The sequence below is a fragment of the Bubalus bubalis genome, chromosome 18 (genome assembly GCF_019923935.1).
Source record: "Bubalus bubalis isolate 160015118507 breed Murrah chromosome 18, NDDB_SH_1, whole genome shotgun sequence".
In the NCBI taxonomy this organism is placed as follows: Eukaryota; Metazoa; Chordata; class Mammalia; order Artiodactyla; family Bovidae; genus Bubalus; species Bubalus bubalis.
Genome location: NC_059174.1, coordinates 49,424,945 through 49,445,552, shown reverse-complemented (window position 1 = coordinate 49,445,552; position 20,608 = coordinate 49,424,945). Strand labels below are relative to the sequence as shown.

At 45.9% G+C, this 20,608-nt stretch overlaps 2 long non-coding RNA genes and 1 pseudogene across 3 annotated transcripts in view; 2 read left to right on the top strand and 1 right to left on the bottom strand.

The window, feature by feature from the left end:
- The window catches only part of LOC123330130, a 31,680-nt gene extending 21,690 nt beyond the window's left edge, over nucleotides 1–9,990 (top strand). For both annotated transcript variants that reach the window (XR_006640158.1, XR_006640159.1), the window contains exons 3-6: nucleotides 5,696–5,790; nucleotides 8,055–8,097; nucleotides 8,735–8,796; nucleotides 9,747–9,990. This is a non-coding gene — a long non-coding RNA (uncharacterized LOC123330130). The remainder of the gene's footprint in view (nucleotides 1–5,695; nucleotides 5,791–8,054; nucleotides 8,098–8,734; nucleotides 8,797–9,746) is intronic.
- Nucleotides 1–20,608, top strand: part of LOC102391053 — a 214,638-nt pseudogene that overhangs the window by 185,378 nt on the left and 8,652 nt on the right.
- On the bottom strand, nucleotides 17,491–19,352 carry LOC123465096. Its single transcript, XR_006640163.1, has 3 exons — nucleotides 19,339–19,352; nucleotides 18,648–18,709; nucleotides 17,491–17,710 (listed from the first exon to the last, which is right to left on the bottom strand). It is a non-coding gene; the product is annotated as an uncharacterized LOC123465096 (long non-coding RNA).

Sequence of the window (20,608 nt, the reverse complement as noted above, 5' to 3'; positions counted from 1 at the left end):
TTCCATCACCTCCACTAGCTTTGTTCGTAGTGATGCTCTCTAAGGCCCACTTGACTTCACATTCCAGGATGTCTGGCTCTAGGTCAGTGATCACACCATGGTTATTATCTTGGTCCTGAAGATCTTTTTTGTACAGTTCTCCTGTGTATTCTTGCCACCTCTTCTTAATAACTTCTGCTTCTGTTAGGTCTGTACCATTTCTGTCCTTTATCGAGCCCATCCTTGTATGAAATGTTCCCTTGGTATGTCTAATTTTCTTGAAGAGATCTCTAATCTTTCACATTCTGTTGTCTTCCTCTATTTCTTTCCATTGATCACCGAGGATGGCTTTTTTATCTCTTCTTACTATTCTTTGGAACTCTGCATTCAGATGCTTATATCTTTCCTTTTCTCCTTTGCTTTACATTTCTCTTCTTTTCACAGCTATTTGTAAGGCCTCCCCAGACGGCCATTTTGCTTCTTTGCATTTCTTTTCCATGATGATTGTCTTGATCCCTGTCTCCTGTACAATGTCACGAACCTCAGTCCATAGTTCAACAGGCACTCTATCTATCAGATCTAGGCCCTTAAATCTATTTCTCACTTCCACTGTACAATCATAAGGGATTTGATTTAGGTCATACCTGAATGGTCTAGTGGTTTTCCCTACTTTCTTCAATTTCAGTCTGAATTTGGCAATAAGGAGTTCATGATCTGAGCCACAGTCAGCTCCTGGTCTTGTTTTTGCTGACTGTATAGAGCTTCTCCATCTTTGGCAGCAAAGAATATAATCAATCTGATTTCGGTGTTGACCATCTGGTGATGTCCATGTGTAGTGTCTTCTCTTGTGTTGTTGGAAGAGGGTGTTTGTTATGACCAGTGCATTTTCTTGGCAAACCTGTATCAGTCTTTGCCCTGCTTCATTCCATATTCCAAGGCCAAACTTGCTTGTCACTCCAGCTGTTTCTTGACTTCCTACTTTTGCATTCCAGTCCCCTATAATGAAAAGGACATCTTTTTTGGGTGTTAGTTCTAAAAGGTCTTGTAGGTCTTCATAGAACCGTTCAACTTCAGCTTCTTCAGCGTTACTGGTTGGGGCATAGACTTGGATTACTGTGATATTGAATGGTTCACCTTGGGAACAAACAGAGATCATTCTGTCATTTTTGAGATTGCATCTAAGTACTGCATTTTGGACTCTTTTGTTGACCATGATGGCCACTCCATTTCCTCTGAGGGATTCCTGACCACAGTAGTAGATATAATGGTCATCTGAGTTAAATTCACCCATTCCAGTCCATTTTAGTTGGCTGATTCCTAGAATGTCAACATTCACTCTTGCCATCTCTTGTTTGACCACTTCCAATTTGCCTTGATTCATGGACCTGACATTCCAGGTTCCTATGCAATATTGCTCTTTACAGTATTGGACCTTGCTTCTATCACCAGTCACATGCACAGCTGGGTATTGTTTTTGCTTTGGCTCCATCCCTTCATTCTTTCTGGAGTTATTTCTCCACTGATCTCCAGTAGCATATTGGGCACCTACCGACCTGGGGAGTTTCTCTTTCAGTATCCTATCTTTTTGCCTTTTCATACTGTTCATGGGGTTCTCAAGGCAAGAATACTGGTTTGCCATTCCCTTCTCCAGTGGACCACATTCTGTCAGACCTCTCTACCATGACCCGCCCGTCTTGGGTGGCCTCATGGGCATGGCTTAGTTTCATTGAGTTAGATGAGGCAGTGGTCCTAGTGTGATTAGACTGATTAGTTTCTGTGAGTATGGTTTCAGTGTGTCTGCCCTCTGATGCCCTCTTGCAACACCTACCGTCTTACTTGGGTTTCTCTTACCTTGGGCGTGGGGTATCTCTTCACGGCTGCTCCAGCAAAGCACAGCTGCTGCTCCTTACCTTGGAAGAGTGGTATCTCCTCGCAGGCGCCCGTCCTGACCTTGAACATGGAATAGCTCCTTAGGCCCTCCTGCGCCCGCACAACCACCACTCCTTGGACATGGGGTTGCTCCACCTGGCCGCCGTCCCTGGCCTCGGATGCGGGGTAGCTCCTCCCGGCTGCCGCCCCTGACCTTGGGCATGAGGTGGCTCCTCCCAGCGCCGCCCCTGGCCTCGGGCATGGGGTTTCTCCACCTGGCTGCTGCCCTTGGCCTCGGGCGTGGGGTAGCTCCTCCCGGCCGCTGCCCCTGACCTTGGACGTAGGGTAACTCCTCTTGGCCGCCGCCCCTCGGGCATGGGGTCCTCCTGGCTTCTGCCCCTGACCTCGGACATGGGGTAGCTCCTCTCGGCTGTGCTAAGTGCCACAGGTCGTGCTAAGTGCGCGGGTCGCAGCCACCTGCACTCATGTCGTCAGCGTGCCCTTTCTCACTTACAGCTTCCTAGTCTCTGTCTCCAATCCCTGCCCACAGTATGCCCTCCTGGCGTCCATGTTGAAGCCTCCCCTAGTCTCAGCCAACTCTTTCCCATCCCACCTATCATATTGTCTAGGCCGTCAACAGCCCTCCTCTGCTTGCTGAGCTCCTGATGACCTGGGAAAAGGCAGGGCAGAAGTGGGAGCTGTCTGTGGTGCTGGAGTGGATCAGCTCAGAAATCTTCCTAGGAAAGGAGGGCCCCAAGAAGGATTTACAAGGCAGATCACACTTGTGCTCTGTAGTGTTTTCGGTTTCTTCAACAGGACCACCATGCCTGAAAGTGTGAAAACTTCTCCAGCAGGTGTGTTTACTCCATTCTCACCAGAGTGGTCTAACCACAAATGAACATTCCTCATGTCATTTCCTGTTATTGCAATATGTTTTTCCGGTTTTATTTTATTTTTTTGGTGCACTAGGTCTTTGTTGCTGTGTGTGGGCTTTCTCTCTGCTGTGAGTGGAGGCTACTCTCTAAATGGGGTACACACGCTTCTTGTTGTGGTGGCTTCTCTTGTTGTGGAGCATGGGCTCTAGGCAGGCAGGCTTCAGTAGGTGTGGAGCATGGGCTCTACGCAGGCAGGCTTCAGTAGGTGTGGAGCACGGGCTTAAATGCCCCAAGGCACGTGAAACCTTCCTGGACCAGGGATGGAACCCATGTCCCCTGCATTGGCAGGTGGACCCTTAACCACTGGAACACCAGGGAAGCCCTACATGTATCTTTCTTGTTACATGTAACTCTTCTTCATTTCAATGGCTAGATTGAATCTTAGTGCTGTTGTGTAACCAAGTTGTGTCTGAATCTTTTGTGACCCCATGGATGGTAACCCACCAGGCTCCTTGAGATTTGCTAGGCAAGAATTCTGGAGTGGGTTGCCCTTATCTCCACCAGGAGATCTTTCCAAGCCAGGAATCGAGCCAGTGTCTCTTGAATTGGCAGGCAGGTTCTTACCACTGAGCCACCTGACAAGCCCAGGGGGACCCTGAGGTGTACCAAAAAGGGACTCAGAGCCAGGAAAAGCAAGATGATTGGCTAAAGGAAATCCAGAAGAAATGCCCCTTAAAAGTGATCCTAACTACCATGAGGCCCGACTCGCCCACTCTCTCTGAGCCCTCTGGCATGTGTACCCACAAGCACCCTTTCCCTCCTAATAAACACTTTGCTTGCTTCACCATTTTCCATCTCTAGGTGGGGATTCACCTCTACATAGATAATGAGTCAGGGTTTGTCACCAGCCATTCACCTTGGTGGTCTAGTGCTTAGGATCCAGTGCTCTCCCTCCCACCAGCCCGACCTCAGTCTCTGGCCAGGGCTGAAACCCTGCTTCGAGTCACTGCAGGCCGAGATCAGTCTCCTGCCTGGTTGGGTGCTGACCTCCTTCCCCTGCTGAGCTGAGGCTCCAGCCAGGCACAGGGCAGGGGAAGGGCCAGATCTGGAGGAGCGAGCGCCAAGGGATCTGAGCCCCCCTGGGGTCGAGGGCTTGGGGAGGTTTTCAGGGGCACATTCTTAAGGGAAGCCCTGAGGGGCTCAGTGTGGGGAGCAGGGGTAGTGCTGTGGCACAGACCTGGGAACTTGGAGGCTGGTTCCTAATCCGAGCAGAGTGGCCCTGGTGGTCTTGAGAGAAGCTGGGGGCGCCAAGGACCCAGACGCCAGTCTTCAAGGAACCGAATAGGGTCACAGCAGAGGGGAGGAGCCGCTCTTGTGAAGTTTTAAGAAAATGCACTATTGTGTTAGAGGACTTATCAGTGTGGGATGTTTATGACCAAGATTTCAGTTTCCTTATGATTTACACATCCCAACTCTGCCTGCCTAACCAACAAGAGTGATTTGAACCTGGAGAGACATCACTGACATGATGATAACTGTGTTCAGGAGACAAAGATTACCAGCTTGCCTTCCTGTACTGGTTCCTTCACTGCAGGAAGCAGGACAAAATACAGAAATGGAATATTTGCTGTTACCAGCAATGCACGAATGTTACCTTCCTGCCTGTGTGCCTGTTCCATGGTTCTTTGTGACCCTTTGGACTGTGGTGCCCCAGGCTCCAATGTCCAGGGTATTTCCCAGGCAAAAATACTGTAGTGGCCTGCCATTCCCTACTCCAGGGGATCTTATGCATCCAGAGACCAGACTCAAGCCCCCGCCATGTCCTGCATTGCAGACATATTCTTTACCCCTCAGCCACCCTGACAACGTGTCCACTTCACCCTAAAGAAATAAAGGGCATCTGAGCTCTCCTGTGGCCTCATGCCTGTTTCTGTGCCGACTTCCTTCTCCTGGAGGGCTGATAGGCCAGGCAGGGGCAGACCAGGGAAGGGCCAGATTGTAACCAAGCAGGACCCACTCAGGCTTTCCCAGAAGAAACTCCCAGTCAAGTCCTCCACCAGCCTTTTGTCTGTAGAAAATCTTTCACCACATAATCCATTTAGGGGCTTCCCTAGTGGTCTGGTGGCTAAGACTCCACCAGTCAAAGTCATGGGCTGAAGTTGGATCCAGGTAGGGGAACAAAGATCCCTCATGCCTTCTGGCGAGGATGGGGGAAAACAAAGAATAAATTTCATCAGAGCAGTGAGAGGATTCTGAAGGGGAAAATGTCAAACAAGAAAAAATAATACTGGCGCCATCAAACAAAGTCAAGGACTTTTCTTCCTCAAGGTCTCTTGGTAATATTCTGTGGCTTATGTGTGAGCTATTTTGCACTTACCAAAACCCCCACCAGGCTGAACAAGTGAACTGCTGCCCACAGCAAGTAGACCCCAGACCGGCTGGAACAAGAAGGTTGATGCTGCGGCCTCCCCACTGCCTCAACACCGGCCATGGCTCCATGAACACTAAAGACTCCATATAGCCGCTCTAGGCTGGGACTCATGGTCTTGGGGGCACTAGGCCAATGTGGGCCAATTTTCCTAGCAAAGCAGTAAAGCTCTTTCTTTCTACCTCACCAAACTTCTTTCTTACAGACTTCACTCTGCCTTGGTGTGCAAGGGCTGAATTTGTGTAACAAAATTGGAGTCCCGTGTGGGGTTGGCTTAGGGGTGACCCCATGTGTGTCCCCTGGCTCCATCACACTCTCTAGATTTTCCTCCACGCAGCCTCTTTCCAGAAGGTTGGAACGCTGGGAAGATTCCTTCAGAGGCCTGATCCTTGACGACCCATGTCAAGAAGGCTGAGCCCCAGTCATACTCGGTCCACCAAGCGGGCAGTGGGGACACCAAGGCGGTAGAGGAGGGAAGAGGAAGGGCCACCCTAGAGGGTGGGAAGGCCACCTTCGCCTCAAGGATGTTCCTGTCTTCCTCTAGCCCATACCAGTTTGAATTTTGCTGCTCCAAGGAATTATTTTGAGGAAGGAGAAAGACACCTTCTTGGACATTGAGACATCTTGGCCAGCATCTGGGTGAGTCCCCCGCTGTGTATCCGAGGCTCCTTCAACATGTCCATCTGAGGAACATTTGTTTCCATCTGGGGAACATTGAGTGCCTGTCTGGTTAGTTTTCATATTGGAAATCCCACCTGTGAGGTCTAAGGACTCAGGTCATGGACTTGGCAGGAATTGGAAACAGCCACTCTGAGCTTTATGCTTTCTGGTGTCTTCCCCCTCATATAAGGTTACCATCAGCTAATGAGGTCTGGTTTGTATTTGGCTCATAGGTGTCTTATCATAATGGGAAATGCTCCTTTGATTTCCTCTGATAACCTCCTAGGACACATTTTGGATGACTGGTCAACCTACACGTTTAAACCTATCAACAAGGACAAAATAATTTAACACTATGTAGTCACAATAAACTTTAGACTTTGGAGAAAATGGTTGAGATGAAACTCTTTTGAAATTTCAGAACTGGTTGTTTTTGCATGTGCAGTTGGAGAGTGTGTCTTGATAACACACTTTAGTTGTCTAGAACACTCACCCTGAGAGAACAAAGATATTCTTAGGATAAATGTTGATGTTAAGCCTCACCATGTCCCTAAGTATTAATACAAACACAGCCCACATTGCCTGCGTTTCAGCCTTGGCTTATTTAGAAGAACTGTAACTGAGCCAGGAGACGGGTGGAAGGAGGAAAAAAAAAGAAGCCTTTGACCTCAAGTGTGAACATTTGACGATTCTCTCTGTTTTTCATCAACTGACAAGTTTAATTGCAGTGCCTGATTCATGAAATGTAAAATGATGAAACAGATGTCTGCTCGTGTGTATGTCTCCATGTGTGTCCTTGTCTTTAGAAAATATTCCTGAGATTAACTTCTAAATGAGCTCTATTCCATTGACTAAAAGTACAATAAGTGCTTTAAAATGGAGTATTTCTGAGTCACAAAATCTGGGAAATGTTCAACATTAAGTCTCTGTGTGGTACTGACATAAGTTTAGCTTGTTAACTGTGTCTGATTACTGGAGACACGAGACACCAACATTCTTTCACTGTACTTAGTTCTACTGCTAGTCACTAGGTCATATCTGTGGCAAAATTTGTCAGCAAGAAAGTTCACTCACACTGATAACTGTCATAAATAACTGAGATAAATGGTATAGAAGCTTTTAGGTAAGCTCTTTAGAAGAATTACACTTTATATTTTGGATGCTCAGGAATTTAAACCATTAGAGTTTTGTCAAATTAAATTCAATGATGAGAATTCATTGAAAATGTAAATCAATTTTAGAGAAAACAGTGAAACATTGAGTTCTGAACAAGTCTATGTTTACTTACCTTTTCCTTTTGAAAAAACACTAAACATTTTTGAATTTATTAAGTACATATATCATATGCAGAAAGAAATATTGTACCCTAAGATATGCATGTCTTATACGTTATAAAATATACTGTTGATAAAAAATTAAATCGCCTGTTTCTTGATTTTCAGTTTTAAGGGATTTTGCTAATGTGATATGATTTAACATCTATTAAAAATAAATTGGAGTTTCAGCCTCAACATCAGTCCTTCCAATGAACACCCGGGACTGGTCTCCTTTAGGATGGACTGGTTGGATCTCCTGGCAGTCCAAGGGACTCTCAAGAGTCTTCTCCAACATCACAGTTCAAAAGCATCAATTCTTCGATACTCAGCTTTCTTCACAGTCCAACTCTCACATCCATACATGACCATGGAAAAACTATAGCCTTGACTAGACAGACCTTTGTTGGCCAAGTAATGTCTCTGCTTTTGAATATGCTATCTAGGTTGGTCATAACTTTCCTTCCAAGGAAAAAGCGTCTTCTAATTTCATGGCTGCAGTCACCATCTGCAGTCATTTTGGAGCCCCCCCAAAATAAAATCCGACACTGTTTCCACTGTTTCACCATCTATTTGCCATGAGTTTATGGAACCTGATGCCAGGATCTTAGTTTTCTGAATGTTGAGTTTTAAGCCAACTTTTTCACTATCCTCTTTCACTTTCATCAAGAGGCTCTTTAGTTTTTCTTTGCTTTCTGCCATAAGCGTGGTGTCATCTGCATATCTGAGGTTATTGATATTTCTCCTGGCAATCTTGATTCCAGCTTCTGCTTCTTCCAGCCCAGCGTTTCTCGTGATGTGACTTTAGCAAGAATTGCATACATTTCAGGATTGATTAAGATTAAATATAAGTTAATTGAGTAAATGACTTTTATTATTAATAGTAAGCTGCAACAATTCTGGAATTTGGTTTTCTCTCTCTGTTAACAGAACACACTTTTCCTGGAATATGACCTGCCTTGGAGAACAGATGGTAAGTCTCTTTCTCTAGCTAACTCTGAGTGTTCCAGAGGAACTGTGAGGCATCTCAGAGGGAAATATTAGATTAACTAGCATCACTGGTATGTTAAACACCATGGGGAACATTATCAAGTGAATGAGAAGCCTTCTCAGGTTCTACTGGGATGGATATTATTAACAGAGATTTGCTAGAAAAAAATTATGAAATTCCTACAAACCTGGTAGGTCCCAATGTCATAATTAGGACATACCAGGGCATACCAAGTTCTGCTACCAAGTCATAATTCTGGTTATTGTAACCAAGTTTCTTAACCCATTACATTGTGCTCAGTTGTGTCACTATATCTTTCAGTCTTTAAGTCAGTCACACATAGTTGTTACACTCTGATGGTTTTGCAAAAGGTCTTCATCTCAAAGAAGATTCATAGGAGAGACCATTTTGACGAGCACTGCTGTCTGATCAGTTTCACATTATACCAGGCAACTAACTGGATAAGATATTTTAAAATCTCAATTAAAAACTCTGCTGGTATTATAAAAGTGTTTAACAAAAGATGAAATACTGAGTCAACTTGTACATATAGTTTTAAAGTTTATGGTTTTTTTTTTTTTTTTTGCTCTGAAATATCATTGATCTGTTGGCTTTCTAGATAAAGCACAGCCCTTCCCCTCAAGCTACTAATGATTGACAGCAATTGAATAAATGCCCTCTGTGAGTAAAACGGAAATATGTTACTTTTCTCTTGCTTGGTTTCCCCAGAAGTTAGAGATGCTTAACTCTGAGCAGCCTTATCAGGTAAATAAAAATGACTGTCTCCTGACATTTGCAATAATCTTCATATTTTGGGGGCCCTTTAGAAGACAGAAATCTGCAAGCAAAATCAAATGGCAGGATTTGGGCCTGGACTTCCTGAGGTTAGAATGGTGTTGGTTCCTTGTCTTCTGGAATTCAGTCTGAGACTCTCTTTTGTACATATGGTTTTATGATTTACTTATTTAGCATTCTTGGAGGCTGGTCTTTGATGTAGCACACAGGCTCTTCATTGCTAGTGCGGGCTTTCTCTAGTTGCAACACTAATTGTGAGCGAGACAATTCCAGCTCTAGCCTCACAGCAAGGACCACTGGGACACCGCATAGTTATCACATGGAAACACTCAAAAACTCATCTTGCTTGTTGCCCTCTAAAATAGGAGGACTCTTTTGAAAAATATCACAAACCATTAATCATTATCCTTATTGTAATATGCTTTCATATTTTTCAAATGTTTGTCCAGGGGTGAGGACAAGGCGATCAAAGAGAGAAATAATATTTCTTAACACAAACTGTTGATGCTAACAAAGCTTGGAACTTGAGATTATTTCCAGCTCTTGTGTCCTTTCCTCAAATCAGATAGGTTGACTCCCCTTGGAATTGTAGCCAAGAAGGAACTTATGAGGCCTTCGTAGATCCCCACCCATGTGCACCTGCCTTTCATCTAGGAAAAACAACTTTAGTCAAGAATGTAATTAATCATAGCAGTGAGAAAATACAGAAAGAAAGGAAACTGTCAAAGAAGTCAAAATAATAATATCGTAGCAATTAAACAAACTCATGGACTGTTAGTTCTTCCTCAAGGGCTATCGATAATATTCGGAGCCAGGACCTTTGACCCCTTTTACAGAATCTGAAACCTCTGCCAGATGGAAGAAGTGAACTATGCCGCCCACAAGCAGGAAGACCTGAGACCGGCTGGAAGCACAAGGGTGATGCTGCTGCTCCCCGAGACCTCATCACAGACCCAACAGAAGAGTGTCCTCAAGTTGATCAGGCTCTGCTCCTTGAACAATATAAGACTCCTCAAACCCCTCCACCACCAGACACACGGCCTTTTATTTATTTTAATATTTTATTTATTTATCTATTTATTTGGCTGCCTTGGTTCTGATTTGCAGATGTGGGATAGTCCCTACCTCTGGTGGGATCTTGCTTTTAGTGCAGAGACTCACCAGCTGTGGGGTGAGGGCTCAGCTGCTTCTGGGCTGGGAGATCTTACATTCCCCACCAGGGATCGAACCCACGTCCACTGCATTTCAAGGTGAACTCTAAACCACTGGACCCCCAGGGAAGTCCCAGGGCACAGTCTTGAGGGCATTAGCCTGCTTGGTCCCCCGTGTGTGGCAAAGTAGTAAAGCTAGTTTTTCCATTTCACTTAAAACTCTCTCTCTCAGATGTAATCTGGCCCCAGTACACAGAGGCCCAATTTTGGCAAGGAGATCTGGAGGGAAACCAGGAGCAATTAGAAGAACCGGGTCCTGGGGGCAGAAGGGCTGAGGGACCTGAGTCCCAGCCGGGTGGAAGGCTACGAGGTGCCAAACGGGACATTCCGGAGGGGAGCCCTGTGGGCAGCAGGAGTGGCGCCGCGCAGATGGGAACCTGAACTCAGAGGAGGGGCTAGAGGAATCCGGGCAGCCCTGAGAGGAGTCGGGGGCACAGGGCCCGGGTGCCAGTCTTCAAGGGACAGAATAGGGTCAGAACAGAGGGAAGGGGGAGCTCTGCGCCACGGAGGAGTCCCCGGAGTGTAAGGACCGCCCCGGAGGGGAAACGTGTGAACGACAGTGTGGAGTCCAAGAAGCTCCGTGCTTCCCAAGGCGGGGCCCAGGAGGCTGGCGGTTCCAACAGTGCTGGATGCACCTGAGGCCTCTATTTGCCTCAAGGAGGGAAACTGGGAATGCAGCCCCGTCCCTCCCCCATCAGAGTTATTCCTCACCCTGACTTTCCCCTCCCATCCTTCAGGGCAGTGCCCCTCTCTTCACCCCCTGCCCCCTAAACTCATCGCCCATCCCCGGCTTTTCTAGATTCTTCTGGGCTCTGCACACTCCTAGGCCTGCCCCATCCTCGATTCTCTGCCCCTCCCCGCGCTCCAGGTTCTAGATTTCAGACCCGCTGGGACCTGGGCTGCAGTGCTTCCACGTGGACACACATCTTGAGCCACAGACAAGAAGGAAAGGAGAAGGGACTAAAAACAACTCTACATACATGAACAGCTGGGGCAAATGATGCACGAGATAAAAAAAGAAAAAAGATCAAAACTCCAGTCACCCCTTTGGAGCTGGAGAACTAAAGAGGGTCCTGGACAGAGCACCACCAAGGGGCTGGGCAGACCTGTCATTCATCCCTCCGGCCCAATGCTGGACCCAGCCTGCCCTCACCCCACTTAATGGACCAGATTTCCCACACGCGCCCCGACACCCCCTCACCCCCCAGGAGCAAATAATGCAGCTTGTCACCTGTTTGACTCCCTTCCTGATGCACCCAGAGCCCCAATAAAATCTTGTCTGAATTTCCTGTCTGGCCTCTTATCAATGTCTATTGACTTAGGATTCCAAGAACTCTGGTGGGGAACATACCATTCCAGCTCTGCACACTCCTAGGTCAACACCCTCCTCCTTATCCTCCCTCCCCCCTCCCTGTGTTCTAGATGCTTGTCCTCATGCCATCCCTTCCCTGGACCCTGGATCTGTTTTGTCTCCACTCTGGTCTCCATTTGGTTCACCTACTCACACATCTCAGCATCTCTCACTCGGTTGAAGCATGACTTCGACTTCCGAGGTGGGCATTCGCTTTCCTACAGAGCTTCTCCAGATGCTGCAGGCCCCACCCAGACCACTTCTAAGAGAAATCCTGCCCTTCTCAGCCTGGTCCCAGCTGGAGCCTGGAAAGCCTGCCCTCTGTCCCACACTCTAGACCCCACCCCAAGACCTCTCACCATTGGCCTCCCTCACTTCCCCTGGGCTCAAGTCCAGGAAGCCTTTACTCACACACCCAGGTTCAACTCACTTCCTTTGTTTTAAATTCTAAAAGTAAGTTATTTCATTGACAATTTTGAAGGGCACTTTCCATTTACAGCTCTTACAACATATTGCCTATATTCCCATGTTGTACGCTCCATCCTTGAAGCTTTCTTAGGGCTTCTCAGGTGGCACTAGTGTTCAGGAATCCGCCTGCCAATGCAGGACACACAGGAGACACGGGATCGATCCCTGGGTAGGGGAGATCGCCTGCAGAAGGAAATGGCAAACCAATCCCAGTATTCTTGCCTGGAAAAGTCCATGGACAGAGGAGCCTGTCTTACTCCCAACAGTTTGTACCTCCCACTCCTCCTCCCCAATATTGAAGCCCCTGCCCTCCCACTAGAAACCACTAGTCATTCAAACTATCAGTGAGTCTGCTGCTTTTGGTTGCACACGCCACCTTGCTTATTGTGTCAGGTCCTCGTATCAGTGAATCCTACATGATCTGTACCTATTTTCTCCCATTCATATGTCATTGCTCTCTAGTCAGTGTTTTCCTTTGTTGTGCAAATTTTTCAGCTTAATTAGGTCCAGGAAGATCCCCTGGAGAGTAGATAGGCTACCCACTCCAGTATTCTTGGGCTTTCCTTGTGGCTCAGCTACTAAAGAATCCGTCTGCAATGCTGGAGACGTGGGTTTGATCCCTGGCTTGCAAAGATCCCCTGGAGAAGGGAAAGGTTACCCACTCCAGTACTCTGGCCTGGAGAATATCCATGGACTGTGTAGTCCATGGGTTACAAAGAGTCGGACATGACTGAAGTGACTTAGCATACAATCTTTTTAAAATGTTTTATTTTTTAATTGGAGGAAAATTGCTTAACAATGTCATGTTGGTTTCTGCCATGCAACAATGTCAATCAGTCATAATTATATTTATATCCATGTATACCCATCCCTCGAGAATCTCCCCCCAACCCCATCCCACCCCTCTGGCTCATCACAGAGCACCAGGTGGGCTCCCTGTACTATCTAGCAACTTCTCAGGCTGTCTGTCTGAGACTCGGCTGTGTATCTATATCGATGTAACTTTCTCCATCCGCTCCACTCTTTCCTTCCCTAGTCCACCAGTCCTTCTCTATATCTGGTCTCCATTCCTTCCTGAAACAGGTTCATCAATACCGTTTATCTAGATTCCATATATCATTAATATACAATATTTGTTGTTCTCTGACTTACGTCCACCTGTATGACAGGCTCTAGGTTCGACTGAGCGACTTCACTTCACTTTCACTTCACGCATGGAGAAGGAAATGCAACCCACTCCAGTTTCTTGCCCGGAGAATCTAGGGACAGGGGAGCCCTGGTGGGCTGCCGTCTATGGGGTCACACAGATTCGGACACGAGCTGAAGCGACTTAGCCGCAGCAGCAGCAGCAGCAGTAGTTTCAGCTACCTCACTAGAACTGACTCAACTTTTTTCCTTTTTATAGCTGAATATTATTCCATTGTATATACATACACAACTTCTTTATCCGTGGACATCTAGTTGCTTCCATGTGCTTCCCAATAACACTGGGAGAATAGACATTTTGATGTATGGTCATTCTGACCAGTGTAGGGTGAAACCTTATTCGAGTACTGATTTGCAGTTCTTTATAATTTGTGATGTTGAGTATCTGTCCAGGTCCTTGTTTATTTTCTACACTGTGAGTACAACTTACATCTTGCAGTTAGCTTTTTGAAGGTCTGCCCTGTTTTGAATTCTTTTCCGGTGATTTACCCCAGGGTATTTCTTAAGGGCAGGCTTGTGAATAGCCATCAGCCCCGGCTTTCAAGCGGTTGTTGTGGGAAATGGCCACAAGGTGGCAGCATTTCTTCATGCCCAACTCTGGGTACCTGGGCAACCAGAGCCTTAGGGCAAGTCCTATTTCTGGGTTGTCAGTGAGAGTGGCTGTGCTTAAGGCTTGTGTCTCCTTACTTCCTCCCCCTTACCCTCCATTCCCAAGACAGATCCCGATTGCAACACCACTCTGCAGAAGGGGGTGTCATCCACAGGTGGGGTGACGCTAAGGAAGGAAGCTGGAGGTGGGAACCCCAACCCCACCACCAGGAGACGCAGAGCCCAGGGGACTTTGCAAAGTTCTTCCAGTCCAGAGGCTCCACCATCCTTTGGGGGCACTATGGCTTGTTCTGCTGCAGGAGGACCCGCCTGGGTCTGGAGACTGTGGGCTCATACAGAGGGGAAAAGGAAGTTCATGTCTGTTGCGGTGGGGGGCTCATTGCCTGGTGCACCCTCCCCAGACCCTCATCTCCACGACAGTCCAGTCTGGGGACCCAAGCCTACTCAGGCTCCAGGGATGTGACATCAGCCCAGGTCCCAAGGCCTGAGCAGAATAGAGTCTTCAGTTTTGTTTGTTTTGTTGGTCTATTTTTGCCACTTATTTTGAATTGGAATATATAGATAATTTACACTGTGGTTTGTGTGTTTTTTTTAGCTGTACGGCAACTTGAATAATTCACACATGACTTATATGTTCTTTTTCAGCTTCATTCCCCATGTAGGTCATTACAGAATGTTGAGTAGGGTTCCTTGTGCTTTGCAGGGGGTCCTTGTGGATTATTTTATAAACACTAGTGTATCTGTTATTCTCATGTTCCTAATTTCTCCCTGCCCCCAAACCTTCATTTTTTGGTAACCATAAGGACTGTTTCTAAGTCTGGGAGGCTGTTTCTGTTTTGTCAAGAAGTTTATTGTATCCATGTTTAGATTCCATCTAGAAGTGATATCTTAGGATATTTGTCTTTCACTTACTTATGATCATCTGTGGGTCCATTTAAGCTGCTGCCAATGGCCTTCTTTCCTTCGGTTTTTTTGATGGCTGAGTGTATTTCAGTATATAGATGGACCAGTTACCCTTTATTTCTCTATTGATGAACATTTTGGTGGATGGTCTGTCTTGGAGGTTAAATAAATCAGTGTCTCCATGCCGAAAAAGTGAGGGTTTCTGTTCCTTTTAGTCTAGGTCCTGAATTTACTTGCTCTGACAGACATATGGGAAGTCTCCATCTCCTAGAGGCTGTGTTTTGGCTACTCCTTACTGTGCTGTTGGATTACAGCACAGTATCCAACAAAGTGGCACAAAGTAACACTTTGTTTCTATATACAGAACTTTCTTGACTGTATATGAAGTGGATATAAGAAAAAAGTTTTTATACTTTTATACTGTTTTCTTGTAGTGGATATAACAAAAAAAAAAATCGTTATATACACTACTTTCCTGGCCAGTAGTGGATATAACAAAAAAAGCATCAGAAGGATATTTTGAAAGTAGTGGCTTCTAGTGGGAGGGCAGGAGCTTAAATATGGGGAGGGGGAGGTACCAACTGCTGCGAGGAAGACAGGCTCCCCTGTCCATGGATTTTCCTGGCAAGAATACTGGGATTGGGTTGCCATTTCCTTCTGCAGGCGATCTCCCCTACCCAGGGATTGATCCTGTGTCTCCTGTGCGTCCTGCATTGGCAGGCGGATTCCTGAACACTAGTGCCACCTGAGAAGCCCTAAGGCAGCTTCAAGGATGGAGCGTACAACACGGGAATATAGGCAATATGTTGTAAGAGCTGTAAATGGAAAGTGCCTTTCAAAAGTGTCAATGAAATAATTTTAGAATTTAAAACGAACTGAGTTGAGCCTGGGTGTGTGAGTAAAGGCTTCCTGGACTTGAGCCCAAGGGAAGTGAGGGAGGCCAATGGTGAGAGGTCTTGGGGTGGGGTCTAGAGAGTGGGACAGAGGGCAGGCTTTCCAGGCTCCAGCTGGGACCAAGCTGAGAAGAGCAGGATTTCTCTTAGAAGTGGTCTGGGTGGGGCCTGCAGCATCTGGAGAAGCTCTGTAGGAAAGTGAATGCCCACCTTGAAGTCAAAGTCATGCATCAGCCGAGTTTGAGAAATGCTGAGATGTGTGAGTAGGTGAACCAAATGGAGACCAGAGTGGAGACAAAACAGATCCAGGGTCCAGGGAAGGGATGGCACTGAGGACAGAAGAGTCTAGAACACAGGGAGCGGGGAGGGAGGAAAGGGAGGAGGGTGTTGACCTAGGAGTGTGCAGAGCCGGAGGGTATGCAACCCATCGGGGTTCTTGGAAACCTAAGTCAATAGACATTGATAAGAGGCCAGAAAGGAAATTCAGACAAGGTTTTATTGGGGCTCTGAGTGCAACAGGGAGTCAAACAAGTGACAAGTTCCCTTGTTTGCTCCTGGGGGGTTGGGGGGGTATAGGGGCACACATGGGAAATCTGGTGCACTAAATGGGGTGAGGGCAGGCTGGGTCCAGCATTGGGCGGGAGGGCTGAAATCCAGCTCTGCCCACAGGCTTGGTGTGCTGTGTGCAGGCATCACGTCCAGGACCCCACTTTAGTTCTCCAGCTCCAAAGGGGTGACTGGAGTTTTGATCTTTTTTCTTTTTTTATCTCGTGCATCATTTGCCCCAGCTGTTCATGTATGTAGAGTTGTTTTTAGTCCCTTCTCCTTTCCTTCTTGTCTGTGGCTCAAGATGTGTGTCCACGTGGAAGCACTGCAGCCCAGGTCCCAGCGTGTCTGAAATCTAGAACCTGGAGTGCGGGGAGGGCAGAGAATCGAGGATGGGGCAAGCCTAGGAGTGTGCAGAGCCCAGAAGAATCTAGAAAAGCTGGGGATGGGCGATGAGTTTAGGGGGCAGGGGGTGAAGAGAGGGGCACTGCCCTGAAGGATGGGAGGGGAAAGTCAGGGTGAGGAATAACTCTGATGGGGGAGGGACGGGGCTGCATTCCCAGTTTCCCTCCTTGAGGCAAATAGAGGCCTCAGGTGCATCCAGCACTGTTGGAACCGCCAGCCTCCTGGGCCCCGCCTTGGGAAGCACGGAGCTTCTTGGAGGCCACACCGTCGTCCACACGTTTCCCCTCCGGGGCAGTCCTCACACTCAGGGGGTCCTCCGTGCACAGAGCTTCTCCTTCCCTCTGTTCTGACCCTATTCTGTCCCTAGAAGACTGGCGCCTGGGCCCTGTGCCCCTGACTCCTCTAGGGGCCGCCCGGGTTCCTCTAGCCCCTCCGCTGAGATCAGGAGCCCGTCTGTGCGGGCGCCGCCCCTGCTGCCCACAGGACGCCTCCTCAGGGCTCCCCTCCAGAATGTCCCGTTTGGCACCTCGCAGCCTTCCACCCGGCTGGGACTCAGGTCCCTCAGCCCTCCTGCCCCCAGGATCCGGTTCTTCCAATTGCTCCTGGTTTCCCTCCAGATCTCCTTGCCAAAATTGGGCCTCTGTGTACTGGGGCCAGATTACATCTGAGAGAGAGATTTAAGTGAAATGGAAAAACTAGCTTTACTGCTTAGCCCCACAGGGGGGACCAAGCAGGCAAATTGCCCTCAAGACTGTGTCCTAGGACTTCCCTGGGGGTCCAGTGGTTTAGAGTCCACCTTGAAATGCAGTGGACGTGGGTTCGATCCCTGGTGGGGAATCTAAGATCTCACAGTCCAGGAGCAGCTGAGCCCTTGCCCCACAGCTGATGAGTCTTTGTGCTACAAGCAAGATCCCACCAGAGGTAGGGACTATCCCGCATCTGCAAATCAGAACCAACGCAGCCAAATAAATAGATAAATAATAAAATATTAAAATAAATGAAAGGCCATGTGTCTGGTCCTGGAGGGGTTTGAGGAGTCTTATATTGTTCAAGGAGCAGAGCCTGATCAACTTGAGGACGCTCTTCTGTTGGGTCCATGATGAGGTCTTGGGGAGCAGCAGCATCACCCTTGTGGTTCCACCGGTCTCAGGTCTTCCTGCTTGTGGGCGGCATAGTTCACTTCTTCCATCTGGCAGAGGTTTCAGATTCTGTAAAAGGGGTCAAAGGTCCTGGCTCCGAATATTCATAGCCCTTGAGGAAGAACTAACAGTCCATGAGTTTGTTTAATTGCTACATATTATTATTTGACTTCTTTGACAGTTTCCTTTCTTTCTGTATTTTCTCACTGCTATGATTAATTACATTCTTGACTAAAGTTGTTTTTCCTAGATGAAAGGCAGGTGCACATGGGTGGGGATCTACGAAGGCCTCATAAGTTCCTCTTGGCTACAATTCCAAGGGGAGTCAACCTATCTGATTTGAGAAAGGACACAAGAGCTGGAAATAATCTCAAGTTCCAAGCTTTGTTAGCATCAACAGTTGTGTTAAGAAATATTATTTCTCTCTTTGATCACCTTGTCATAGCCCCTGGACAAACATTTGAAAAATATGAAAGCATATTACAATGAGAATAATGATTAATGATTTGGATATTTTTCCAAAGAGTCCTCCTATTTTAGAGGGCAACAAGCAAGATGAGTTTTTGAGTGTTTCCATGTGATAACTATGCGGTGTCTCAGTGGTCCTTGCTGTGAGGCTAGAGCTGGAATTGTCTCGCTCACAATTAGTGTTGCAACTAGAGAAAGCCCGCACTAGCAATGAAGAGCCTGTGCGCTACGTCAAAGACCAGCCTCCAAGAATGCTAAATAAGTAAATCATAAAACCATATGTACAAAAGAAGTCTCAGACTGAATTCCAGAAGACAAGGAACCAACACCATTCTAACCTCAGGAAGTCCAGGCCCAAATCCTGCCATTTGATTTTGCTTGCGGATTTCTCTCTTCATAAGGGCCCCCAAATATGAAGATTATTGCAAATGTCAGGAGACAGTCATTTTTATTTACCTGATAAGGCTGCTCAGAGTTAAGCATCTCTAACTTCTGAGAAACCAAGCGAAGAAAAGTAACATATTTCCGTTTTACTCACAGAGGGCATTTATTCAATTGCTGTCAATCATTAGTAGCTTGAGGGGAAGGGCTGGGCTTTATCTAGAAAGCCAACAGATCAATGATATTTCAGAGCAAAAAAAAAACAAAAAACCCATAAACTTTAAAACTATATGTACAAGTTGACTCAGTATTTCATCTTTTGTTAAACACTTTATAATACCAGCAGGGTTTTTTAACTGGGATTTTAAAATATCTTATCCAGTTAGTTGCCTGGTATAATGTGAAACTGATCAGACAGCAGTGCTCGTCAAATGGTCTCTCCTATGAATCTTCTTTGAGATGAAGACCTTTTGCAAAACCATCAGAGTACAACTATGTGTGACTGACTTAAAGACTGAAAGATATAGTGACACAACTGAGCACAATGTAATGGGTTAAGAACTTGGTTACAATAACCAGAATTATGTCTCAGTAGCAGAAGTTGGTATGCCCTGGTATGTCCTAATTATGACATTGGGACCTACCAGGTTCGTAGGAATTTCATAATTTTTTTTAGCAAATCTCTGTTAATAATCCATCCCAGTATAATCTGAGAAGGCTTCTCATTCACTTGATAATGCTTCCCATGGTGTTTAACATACCATGATGCTACTTAATCTAGTATTTCCCTCTGAGATGCCTCACAGTTCCTCTGGAACACTCAGAGTTAGCTAGAGAAAGAGACTTACCATCTGTTCTCCAGGCAGCTCATATTCCAGAAAAAGTGTGTTCTGTTAACAGAGAGAGAAAACCAAATTCCAGGATTGTTGCAGCTTACTATTAATAATAAAAGTCATTTACTCAATTAACTTATATTTCTTAATCAATCCTGAAATGTACACAATTCTTGCTAAAGTCACATCCTGAGAAACGCTGGGCTGGAAGAAAGAAGCTGGAATCAAGATTGCCGGAGAAATATCAATAACCTCAGATATGCAGATGACACCATCCTTATGGCAGAAAGTGAAAGGAACTAAAAAGCCTCTTGATGAAGTGAAAGGAGAGTGAAAAAGTTGGCTTAAAACTCAACATTCAGAAAACCAATACAATATTGTAAAGTTATATAAATAAGATTTAAAAAAGAAAACTAAGATCATGGCATCAGGTCCCATCACTTCATGGGAAATAGATGGGGAACCAGTGGAAACAGTGTCAGAATTTATGTTTTTGGGCTCCAAAATCATTGCAGATAGTGACTGCAGCCATGAAATTAAAAGACACTTACTACTTGGAAGGAAAGTTATGATCAACCTAGACAGCATATTAGAAAGCAGAGACATTACGTTGCCAACAAAGGTCCATCTAGTCAAGGCTATGGTTTTCCAGTGGTCATGTACAGATGCGAGAGTCAGACTGTGAAGAAAGCTGAGTGCTGAAGAATTGATGCTTTTGAACTGTGTTGTTGGAGGAGACTCTTGAGAGCCCCTTGGACTGCAAGGAGATCCAACCAGTCCATCCTAAAGGAGATCAGTCCGGGGTGTCATTGAAGGGACTGATGCTGAGGCTGAAATTCCCATGTATTTTTAGTAGATGTTAAATCATATCATATTAGCAAAATCCCTTAAAACTGAAAATCAAGAAATAGGCAATTTAATTTTTTTTATCAAAAGTATATTTTGTAACGTATAAGACATGCATATTTTAGGGCACAATTTTTCTTTTGTCATAGGAGATATGTACTTAATAAATTTAAAAATGTTTAGTGTTTTTCATAAAAGGAAAAGGTAAATAAACATAGACTTGTTCAGAACTCAATGTTTCACCGTTTTCTCTAAAATTGATTTAATATTCAATGAATTCTCATCATTGAATTTAATTTAACAAAACTCTAATGGTTTAAATTCCTGAGCATCCAAAATATAAAGTGTAATTCTTTTAAAGAGCTTACTAAAAGCTTTTATACCATTTATCTCAGTTATTTATGACAATTATCAGTGTGAGTGAACTTTCTTGCTGACT